This window comes from Clupea harengus, chromosome 13, assembly GCF_900700415.2.
Source record: "Clupea harengus chromosome 13, Ch_v2.0.2, whole genome shotgun sequence".
Lineage (NCBI taxonomy): Eukaryota > Metazoa > Chordata > Actinopteri > Clupeiformes > Clupeidae > Clupea > Clupea harengus.
The window spans coordinates 25,638,242-25,650,195 of record NC_045164.1 but is presented as its reverse complement, the minus strand read 5'-3'; positions in this window follow the sequence as shown (position 1 = coordinate 25,650,195).

The following is an 11,954-nucleotide window of genomic DNA, read 5'->3' as shown; positions in this document are numbered from 1 at the left end:
GACATAGACACACGGACACTGTTTCACTGCAGTTGATGAAATATACATTTTGCAGCATGTTTTTTCAGGCTGATTCCTCCTGTCTTGTTATTTAGAGTTAAAACACACACACACACACACACACACTGGGTTTATCCCGGGGGTCGGATCTGTTTGGGTGGTTGGAAGCGCTTGTGTTTGCGCTTCCGTGGGAGTGACTGGTGTTTTTTTTGGGGGGTGCACTGTTAAGTGGTGAGAAAGTTAGATCGGCATCGCTGTTTTCCTGGGAAACTGTTCGTGGCGGAGCCCACTCTGCTTTCATCTGCTATGGATCCCATTGAACCCCTCCAAATCCTCCCTCGCCTCGCCTCGCCTCGCCTCCTGCCTCAGGGATTTCCCTGCAGAGGCTTCTGACTTGATTGGCAGACCATCGCACAGCACACCCCAGTGAGCCTGCTTGCATTTCCTCCTTCAGATGGAGCCTGTTTAGCCCACCTCAAGTGCTAGACACAGAGACAACACAAATTCTTCAGTACACACACAAAAAATTGTATAATCTTTCTACAATAACACCCAACAATCTTTTTTTAGCTAAAATCTTTCTATACAATGTTGATAGAACGCAATCTAGAATAGAACCCTAGTTTAGAATGTTCTACCGTGTTGAGTCATCACCAAAGGGACTCATTAGAATGCCATTCAGTAATTTGGCACACCTGAATGATGAATCTGCCAGAAGCTAACCTAATCACCAACAACCCTTTTTTTTTAGCTCCAAAAAAGTATTACGATAATGCTTTCCACTGTTTACCTACAGCTTTCTTTTTTGGGTTCCTGAAACATGTGGGCTTTTTGGCTGTTTGAACCCCTGTTCACCCCTGAACACACTGTTACACTGAGTCATCTTAGGACATGCAAAAATGTGCATTATGAGACTGGTGTCTACTGGATTTGCCTCTGTTGCAAAGACCTCCAAACAATCTGGTCTTTGTGCTAAAACATACTATGAAGAAGACCCTGACTTCAAATGAAGGCACTGATACTTGAATAAATCTCTCTCCTGGTGACAATAACATTCAATTCAATTCAATTCAATTCAACTTTATTTCGCCATGTATACAGATACTAGAATTTTTTTTTGGTATTCTCCATGCAGGCTATAGCATCACAAATAGAACAACAAGACAACACAGAACAACAATACAAGGACAGATAGTACCAGTATGAGCAAAATAATAAATAAGAATGGAGGTAGTGCAACAATTATAATGTTAAATAAAGTTAAATAAAGTGTGATAAAGTTCGTGTGTGAGAGCTATTTAGGAGGGCTATTGCTTGGGGGAAAAAACTGTTGAGGTGACGTGATGTTTTGGCATGACAGTAGAAGCGGTGCAAAGTGTTCTTTGCGGCTACTACCCTCATGAAGCCATTATATTTGAGTTGAACGCTACCCTTGAAGTGGTAGAGAGGGGTGCTAAAAGCTCATCCCCTTGGCTTCATCTGGTTTTAAGTCTGAGTGGCAGGAGCAGAAAACTATTTGTTCCCATCAAGTGAGGGTGACAGTTCAACAGAAAGCTGTGAGGGCTGCTCAGATGCTGTGTGTGTGTGCATGCGTGTGTGTGTGTGCATGGGGAAGGGTGGTGTGTAAGTCTAGATCATGACGGCAAACAAAAATGGAGTGAAATGAGGTGTTAATAACTAATATCTCCAGTGTGCTAAAAATAGCGCTTGCATAACCACATATTTTTGACAGGAGGTTTGTCTCTAGAGTCGTTGGGTTTGATTTATTAGAGGTGTGTTATTAATGGATGGGATTCACCTGCTTCACCCACATGAATTAGGTGGCATTTGAATCATGCAGGGAGTGTGAAGGAGGAGAGGAAGCATGTCTGCCACCTAACTCCTCTGGCTCCTCATGTATTCTTCATGTGATGATGATGATGATGATGATGATGATGATTACGTCAGTGTTCTCCTATAAGGGCTCCTTGAAGGGTTTATGAACCTTCCGATGGCATTTCGATGGTAGCATACATGCGTTGCAATTTTTCATCATGGTATATGTAGCACTCCTTTACCTGGATGTTCCTCAGTAATATTAGATCTGTTCCACACCACCATGCTGTGCCTCTAATCCACTTTGTGCAACGTTATTAATAATAATAATAATAATAATAATAATTAATTTTATTTGAAACGCACTCTTCATTCAGAAGAATCTCAGAGTGCCAACATATTAGAAACTAATTATAATAATACAATAAAATAAAAATGAGTTAACCTAAGCATAATAGAAAACTTAGTGGCAGTGATCATTTAACACATTACCTTATTATTATTACCTCCATTTTGTTTTCACCCTTTGGACACTTAATGGCCTCGGAGGTTATTTCTGGCCCATGCTCTCATTCACACCACCGTCTCCTGAAACATGTAAAACATCATGTCCTGCGGAGAGACCTACTCCCCTGTGCTGTTCTCAGTAGTTATGTGTTCATTATGATGACCACGAGTCACAGTGGTGTAACAGCCAGGGGCACACGTTCCTCACATAATGAGCGAGGAAAGGCTTAAACATTTAGGTCCCTTGACAGTGTTGAACTTGTTTGTGCACTTGAGCCCACAGGCTTGGCTTGTAATGGAAAAGTGTAGTTTGGGCTTTTAGGATGTAAAAGTTATCACATCAATTTTGCATGGACATTCTCCTCTCAGTAAGAAATATTGGCCCTTTGGTTTGAGTCTCCAGCTAGATCACAGGGACGATAATGACTATCTGCCAAGACTACCTCAGGTTATGGAGATAAAACAATGTTTTTCCCCTCCATCTACATTTAACTGTTCTATAGAATAAGCAAAGTCACTATCAAGACTAAAACATCAAGACTGAAAAATACACTGTACTCACAGTAATGATTCAAGTATTTCCCTTTGGTTCTTCTGAAACTGGCACAAACAACATTTCATTTCAAATTACAACCCCCAGTGTTCTGAAAAAGCAGCCCAAACGACATGAGTGAAGACCAATACATGGGGTGACATGGGGGCTCGACTGAGTGGAGGGGGGGAATTCAATTCTTAGTTAAACAACATGATAATGTAGAGTGATGATCTGCAAAGGGTCTAAAAACCATGATGTGTGCAATGCTTATAACATGCACAGGTAAACCAGTGCACATAACACTATTTGACTAAAACCTTTCTTGTCGCATGTCTCTCCCTTTCTCTCTCTCATTCTCTCTCTTTCTTTCTCTTCCCCTCTCTCTCTCTCTCTCTCTCTCTCTCTCTCCTTCTCTCCATACATTTAGTTGAGATATTGGTCTCATCTGGCAGCTCTGCAAATGCAATGAATAATTCAGAACTTCTGATCACCATTTGCATATAGTTGAAGTGTTACTCTTCAAGTTCTGCTCTTCGAGAGCAGACTGACACTGCACTGTTTCACCAGATTCTTGGTAGAAGATAACATTATAGGTAGTAGGTATGTCAACACTGTTAAGGCTATCTTCTTACAATATACAGTATATATTTTACAATACAATATATATCTTTATACATTTACAAACCATCCTACAGCCAGTCCATAGCCATAGTCACTCTTTTGCCTGGAAAAACATTTGACTAGTCTGATGGAGGAATCAGTGAGGTTAATGGAAGCAAATATGTGTTCCTACAATGTGACCATATGATAATTGACCTAATGGTTTAATTTCACATTCTTTTCATGGTTATGTACAGTATATACAGATATGGCATCATATTTTTGTCTTTTTTGGAACATTTGTGGTTTGGATCTGACCAAACATTAGTTCTCTAAAAATCCATTTCATGCCATCTCTGGACTCTGGCCTCCAGACGCATGTTGTGTCCCAGGACTGTAACCAGGGAGCGAATCAGAGAGCCCCTATTAGGGCTCAGCCTTCCAGTGAGCACCCACAGCAAATGGACATGGAATAATGGATGAACTCCAGTCTGCAGCCCGCGGTTGGGAAGGCACCAGCCTGTAACAGAGTGTAAGAGTGGGGTGCGGTCCACACAGCTCAGACGAGGAGAGAGAGAGAAAGAAAGAGAGAGAGAGAGAGAGAGAGAGAGGGAGAGAGGGAGGGAGAGGGAGATAGAGCGGGAAAGAGAGAGAAAGAGAGAGAGAGAAAGAAGGAGAAATAGAGAGAGAGGGAGAGGGAGAGAGAGGGGTAGAGGGGGAAAGAGAGAGAGAGAGAGACAGAGGGACAGAGAGGGAGCGAGAGAGAGAGGGAGGGAGAGAGAGAGAGAGAGCGAGAGAGGCGACTCTAAAAGCCTAAGGTGCCTGCCTGGGTTTCTGCTCAGCTTGCGGAGCAGGTACATCATCTGGACCCCTTTGCTGGGCTGTCACTGGAGAGAGTAATCATGGAGAGATTGCCAGTCTGATGTTTTCATTCAATTGCAGTAGCAAATTCAATTTGCCTCCCATTCCAATTGGAAAATTGCGAGGTATTAAGGCTTTGGTGTTGAACTGGCTCAGACTATATGCTTCATTGCATGAATAGTGGGTACGATTTTAAAATATTTATTCTTAAAGTACCAGTTAATGAATCAATCTATGCAAATACACGTACTCCAGGCCTATTAATTAGATTCAACTTGATTATTCTTGATTATGCTTCTTCCCCATTATATTTTATGTGTATTCAATAATTCCTCAAGGTGATGATTTTGCCTTTACTCAGAATAACTAATTCGATGAGCCCTGCTACAAACAAACTTCTTAGTACAGACCAACTTTTTCAATTAGGTGGACCTGAATAAAATGGTGATGATTTTGCCTTTACTCAGAATAACTAATTCGATGAGCCCTGCTACAAACAAACTTCTTAGTACAGACAAACTTTTTCAATTAGGTGGAGCTGAATAAAATGGTAAGCAGTGCATCACGTACGTATGTCTATTCTGGAGTAACAACAATCTGAAATGCAATTACAGAAATGTCATGGTTCTGGTAGAGGGGACTGCAATCTATGGCAATGGGCCTCACTATTCTGTTTCGGGGAAGTTCAACTGAAGTTGAATGACATCTACTCACCCCAGACTCAGAAGTTGCTATTTGAATATACGATGAGTCTTCACTTGGGTATTGGGGTTTTATAATGTCTCCTCACTCAACATGGTGGCACACTCAAGAGTGTCGGCAAAAAAAAAAAAAAAAGCCATGATTTTTTCATAGCTTCATTTTACTTCATTTATATTGCAGGAGGTACGGTAAGTTGGAAGCCGTGTTCGTATTGGTCTATTAACTCGAGCAAAGTGACTTTGCCCCCTGAAGGAAAACAATTACGGCCAAAACAAACCAACCAAAAGGTGTATAGAGTCTCCCCTGTACCCCACAGCCCCCCACACCCAACCCCCTGAATACAACAAATACCTACACTTAAGTTAGCAATGTTAAGTTTATCTTTAAATTCATCACTCATTGATGTTATACTGTATTTAAAGGAATAAGGCTTTATTAATGTTAACTACTTCATCTTATTGGAGTAAATGGAACAGTAATATAAGGTGAACTAAACAGAACATAAAAAAAAATACTTGTAATTTCTCCCATATGCATTTTACCTACAAAGCTACATAATGTGACGGGATATAATGAATACCTTCATGAAAACATTTGTTATGTTTGTAGTTTTTGTATATTTTATTAAATAATAACCTTTAAATATAAATCCATAAAGCAGCCAATGTCCGATAAAACTCAAAGGACAGGTTCCCCATTTGATTTAATACCATGCAGGGTTCAGTAAGCCCCCAGTGACTTAATCTCACACAAGTCCTCTATATGACCTGCAAGACCATTCTTTAAATATCTAAAACAGAGAACTCTCTGCCCATGAAGTCTTCAAGCCATCTTTCTGGTGTTATGGTCATTTAAAGTAAACAGGGATTTTCGATGTCGACTAATTGACCCCTCTGCGATGTAATGTGTCAGTGTATGATTGAAAATGCTTGAGTCTGTTGATGTGTGACGGATTTGCTCCCCTGATTGGATTCTCAACAGCTCGCCGAGGGGAGATCTCTCACCCATCTCACTGCCACACAGCTGACGCAGGCAGAGTTCAAGTATTGCATCATTGAAGAATCGTTTTGTGAAACGCAAGATTAAAAAAAAGACCACATCAAAGAGATATGCCTGCGGTGGAAGTGTTATCACAAAATTGTTTTGTGTGACAAGATTTCACATCACAGATGATGAGATAATGTTTTTTGAAATTGTATTGAAAGGGTTTTCTGTTTTTTGTTGTTGTTTCTTTTTGTTCACCTGTGTTTGATTTAGACAAAACTTCAGTGCAGAGGCCTGAAATAAAGTCAAAAATTCCAGGCACCTTAGGTGTGAGACTGCTGCTGTACTCACGGCACCGGGGGAAAGTAACAAGCCACTCAAGGTTCAAGGGTCAAGTCCAAAACTCTGCTGGGCTCGGCCCCCTCTTATCACAAGCTCATCACGTATCACACATGCAGTCCCACTGTTTCTGTAAAATACACACGGATCGAGCCATGTGGACGAACTAGTTTTGGCTGGTTTCTGTCAAGAAAAGTGATCTCTTGAGTGGTGCTTCACAAAACAATAAACTACAGTCATCCTTCAGTCTTCCTGTCATCGTCCTTCCCTGTCTTATGCTCCATCCCGTGGTGGAAATGATGTGTGTCGGCAGACATTCCCGTCGATTTTTTGGCAATGCCTGGTCACATGGTAGCACATGTCTGCCTGAGGGAAGTCCCAATAGTCCTTGTGTTACTCATGAGAAAGAGGTACCAAAATGTACGATGCATTCATAAGAGCTCAGGGAAAGAAAAGGAAGAGCATTTTTTTCTTACACACAGTGAAAACAAAACTCAACTGAGCACCTTATCCCACACATAATCTTCCATGTCTCGGCAATTATCGATACTATACCAGTGCTGTTCATCTTCACTTAAAGTATAGAGGGAGTGCAGCTATTTTTGTAGGTTACGAATTTGTCTGTCAGTTGAGTGTTGAAATGTGGAGAAACTTACTGTTACTGAGAAAGACCTAAGTACAGAAACAAACGGTGAAAGAAAAGTGTGTTTATTTGCTCACTGCAGAGGGATGAAGGGTGAGGCGCTTGTTACTAATATTGTTTATTAACAGTCAAACATACAGATGAACTCCAGTCCCGAGGTAAACAAACTGCTGCTGTACCCTGTGAAGTGAGTGAGTGACGTCACATGAGATGCTGTGCAGGACCAATCAATCCCAGAAAGATTAGGATGATAGCTAGACATCATTACATCCTTCCCAGACAGAAGATAAAGAATGTTTTTATCAGCCTTACCGGCTGACATTTACTCAGGACTGCTGAGCCCCCGTTTGTTTATGTGTTTATGTGAACAGTCGATTTAAACTGGGACCTCCAGGTAGACTGCCCTCCGTCCACAGCAGCATGGGGATTATTCTGCCCTCAAACAACAACGGCCCCTCCTTTTCCCCTTTTTTTTAAAAATAAAAAGAACAAAAAGTCTTTCTTTGCCCTTTTCTGAATATAACATTTTGTCAGTTATTTTCCTCTTCTAATCTCTGACCCTGAGAGGGTTTTTAACCTCTCAAGTTCAGTCTCACAGCCCATGAGGTTGTAGGCCATTCAGTAGACGTTGGTGGAGAGCTTGTAGTCAGCTGGGTACGCAGGCCAGGCCCGTGGGCTGGTCTCTGCTCTTGATCCAGGATCTCTTCTGTCTTGTTCTCTCTGAAGAGGGTGACCCTGGGACAACCTGAATATGTCTCGAATCTGATGAGTTACTGTTCCAGTGTCAGTTCTGATCCCACAGGACCTTGGCTCCAGAGATTTGCCTATGACTTTGGCTGGTGTTTTCCAAGCATTCTCTCCATTCAGTTTGGTTCTCATGCTCTGACCGGGGTGCAGATGAGGCAGATTATGTGCTGAAGGTCGAAAGTCAGTTAAAGAAGAATCGGGAGGCTTCTGTAGCTTTGTTGCCCTTCTGAAGCACTTCCTGATGTGGTCAGGTTGTAGCTTCTCATTCAGCACAGGAAGTGTTCTGACGTCCGGTGATGAGGATCTGGCTTTGGTCAGATCGCAAAATGTCCACACAAAATTACTATCTTTGCAATGTCCGAACTTATGACTGGCCACCAGACTGATATCCTGGCTCTTTCCTTGCACTTTGTCAGCCATTGGTGACCCTGGTGAGGCCACCTGACTCGGACAGATGTGCTCTCGCAATATAGAATCGGCACAGTGATGGTAACTGAATCGGCGCAGTGATGGTAACTGTGACTCGGACAGATGTGCTCTTTCATATGGAATCGGCGCAGTGATAGTAACTGAATCGGCGCAGTGATGGTAACTGAATCGGCGCAGTGATGGTAACTGAATCGGCGCAGTGATAGTAACTGAATCGGCGCAGTGATGGTAACTGAATCGGCGCAGTGATGGTAACTGAATCGGTGCAGTGATGGTAACTGAATCTCCACAGTGATGGTAACTGAATCGGCACAGTGATGGTAACTGAATCGGTGCAGTGATGGTAACTGAATCGGCACAGTGATGGTAACTGAATCGGTGCAGTGATGGTAACTGAATCGGTGCAGTGATGGTAACTGAATCGGCACAGTGATGGTAACTGTTCCCTTCTCTGTGGCAGGCCTGTCCTGATGAAACTCATCACCATCTGGAGACCTGCGTCATCACATGACCTGTAGCCTCCCTGATTTTATCCAGTCTGCTTGTCACCACAGCGTCCACAAATGCCTTAACGTCCTCCTCTGTGTCAGACATCGTCTCTTCTCTCGGTGCTCACACGCCCATACACGCCAGGTACTCCTTTTCGATTTGAGCGTCTGTTAATGTGCGTGAACAAAAGGTGACAAGCCTAAGCTCACTCTTAGACCATAGCTGCTCACGTTGGCCCTGACAGCTGTCAGTTTGCTGATACTAACACAGCTTTCACTCTGGCAAACGCCTGCTCTTGAGGCTGATGCGAGTAGTCTCCTTCTTCAACAGCTCTGGTGTCGGGTGCAGTGTGGTTGACAGGCCAGGCAAGAATGTGCCCAGGTAGTTGACGAGTCCCAGCACTTGGCATAGCTCATTGGTGTTCGTAGGCCTTGGGATCTTGGAGATGGCTTTCACTTTGCTGGTGTCTGGCTTTACCCCATCCTGTCCAATGGTGTGTCCAAAGTACTGTATCTATTTGTTCTTGGTCTTTGATGGCCTGTAGCACTGCACTCAGCACAAAGCCCAAACTCACAATATCTTCTCTTGTGGAAACATGCTTATTCATGAATCACATTACACCTGGGCAGAAAATGGCCATCAAACTTTGTGATCACTGTGTTATAGTTGAACTCATCCTCTTCCTCATCACCCAGTCGGAAAACATTATAGAGACGTTCACTGCATAAAGCAATAAATTCACCTGCACTCTGCCGGTCTCCTTATCCAGTTTCAATGCTACTCGAAAATGGGAAAAATTAAGTCTCCACACTGGCTACGCAGTCGGCTGGGAGAAATCAAACGGCTCCTGTGGGTTGAATTTTGGCATTTTCCTTGCTTGGTTGGTGTCCTCGAAGTCCTTCAGTTCTGACACCACATCATGGTGACTGAGACTCTTTTTAATATTTGTGTTTATTAACACCATCAAACATACAAATGAACTTCTGTCCCAGAATAAACTAACTACGGCTGTACTGTGTGCATTAGCACAAAGGCAAGTGAAGTCAGTGAGTGACGTCAAAGTCTATGTAGGCAAGTCTCAAACCATCTTGGCAACGCCTCTAGGCAGCTATTTCTGGCAAACAACATCAGTCTCCTATCTCAATAAATGGGGAGAGATCAGTCTCCTATCTCAATGAATGGGGAGAGATCAGTCTCCTATCTCAGTGAATGGGGAGAGATCCATAACTGCACATAGGATGGTCAAACAGACATTAAAAGTGCATCACGCTAATCCGCGTTTAAATTTGACAGAAACGGTGTGAACATTGTTTACCCGACCGCCCAAATAAGGTTAAGAAAGACTTTATTCTTCATGTTGACTTGCTCACTGCGCATGCTCCAAATTCCGCGACACAGCTATCGCTATGGCAACAGTGGAAATAAACAGAACGTGTAGGGGAGGCGAAACATCACTAATGCCGCTTCCAACCGTGTGATTCCCTCCTTCTTCCCCCATTCATTTTCCCATCCGTGATTTGTCCCCTCCTTTAGAATGTCTCTGGTGACATCACATAAGATGCCGTGCAAGACCCATCATGCCCAGATAAATCACGATGATAACTAGACATCACTACAGAACTCGAAGAACAGAACTTAGGAAGCTATCAGAGAGGAACAGGTCTTGATATGCGCGCACGGTTGCTGGGTGCAGTATATGGAGGGATGGATCAATGTGCTCTGACTACCATCAGTTCTGCTTCATGGCCTCATCATGTTACACCTCCCGTAATGATGGCCTCGGTATGTGAGCAATCCATTTTAATGAGTGGATTCTGTGAGTAGTGATGCTGACATCTGGCAGGTTTCTGCAGTTGAGGTTTAATATGAACACAGGAAATATATGGAGGCTAAAACTAAAGAGATATAGTGATGAGAGTATAATGAAGAAACATTGGCTGAACACATTTCACATAATCAACGTGTATTTGTCACAGCTAATACCAGGATCCCAAAATTTGACTTTATTGGCTTGAGGTATGAATGTCCATTAAGATCAGAGTTACCAACTTTCAAGGCTGACTTGGCATTAGAATCGGGGAGATTGATCAAAACAGTTGAGATGCATTGAAATCAATGGAGAAAAAAATACGTGCTAGCATGAGACAGGACATAAAAGTGCGTGTCATGCTAAAAGCGTGAGCGTTTGCAACCCTGTCAGATGCTGAACTTGTGTATTGTGGACAAATAATGTCAAGGCGATTTCAGCCAAGCTATATACTATAAAAAGTAAATACTTCATGGGTGGGATTCACAGCAAAACATTGCAAGTATTAGTCCTCTGTGTCATTATCTACGTCATATCCATAATGTGCTGGTATTCTGCAGACAAGGTAGACATTGTACCCCCACTACAGTTGAGGTGAGGTCAAGTGAAGATGTATTGGCTTACATACAGTATGTACACCCTTGAAATATATTCTGCTTTCTATGAATATTTACATGTCAAATTCCTCTGTTGTTTACAGCTTACGTACACAGGATTCACCACTCTGAAATAAAATGATTAGAAATCTGGGAGTCCACATTAAGGCGATGATGTGTGACAGGCCAGCCCGAGACTCAAAGGCGGCAGTCTACGTCTTAATCAGGTTTGCAGTCGAGTGTTTACTATGGAGCACATCACAGAGGCTTCTTCACTTAATCCTTCTGCATTCTCAGCAGTCAGTGGGAGGTCTGAAATCCATCCCAACCAGCCACCTCAGTCAGGAAATGAACAGGCACCAACGCACTCGTCAGTCAGTGACTGTACGATTTTTTCCAAAAGTCCATTTCTATTCTCAGCCTGTGTTGATATGTATGCTTCCCTGAGGGTACTAAAGCATATTAAGAGGCGCAGTCATATTAGATTGAGGACGTTTGCTATTTCTCATGATGCCATAGCTCTCATTTGCATCTTTATGCCCCATTCGGTCTTGTTGGCAGAATTGTGAATATGCTGTGAGTAGCTAGACCCCCTCCAGGTTTGTCATGCAGTCCAAATATTGGCCCGTGACTATGCTTCAGGATTATGGTTGAATGGATGGAAGAATGTAAAAATGAAGACAGAAGACCGTTGTGCCTTTTTGGTCCCCTTTTGTTTTAAACTGCATATCACCTCATGGCAGAGTGACGTGGAAGAATTTACGAATCTAATCCAACGGAATATTTACTTTATGGGAATGTAAGGCTGTAATCTTTCATCCTCTCTTTGCATTTCGTTGCCTCTGTACCTGTACTCTGTGCAATGACAATAAATTCATCCATCCATCCATCCCATGTAAG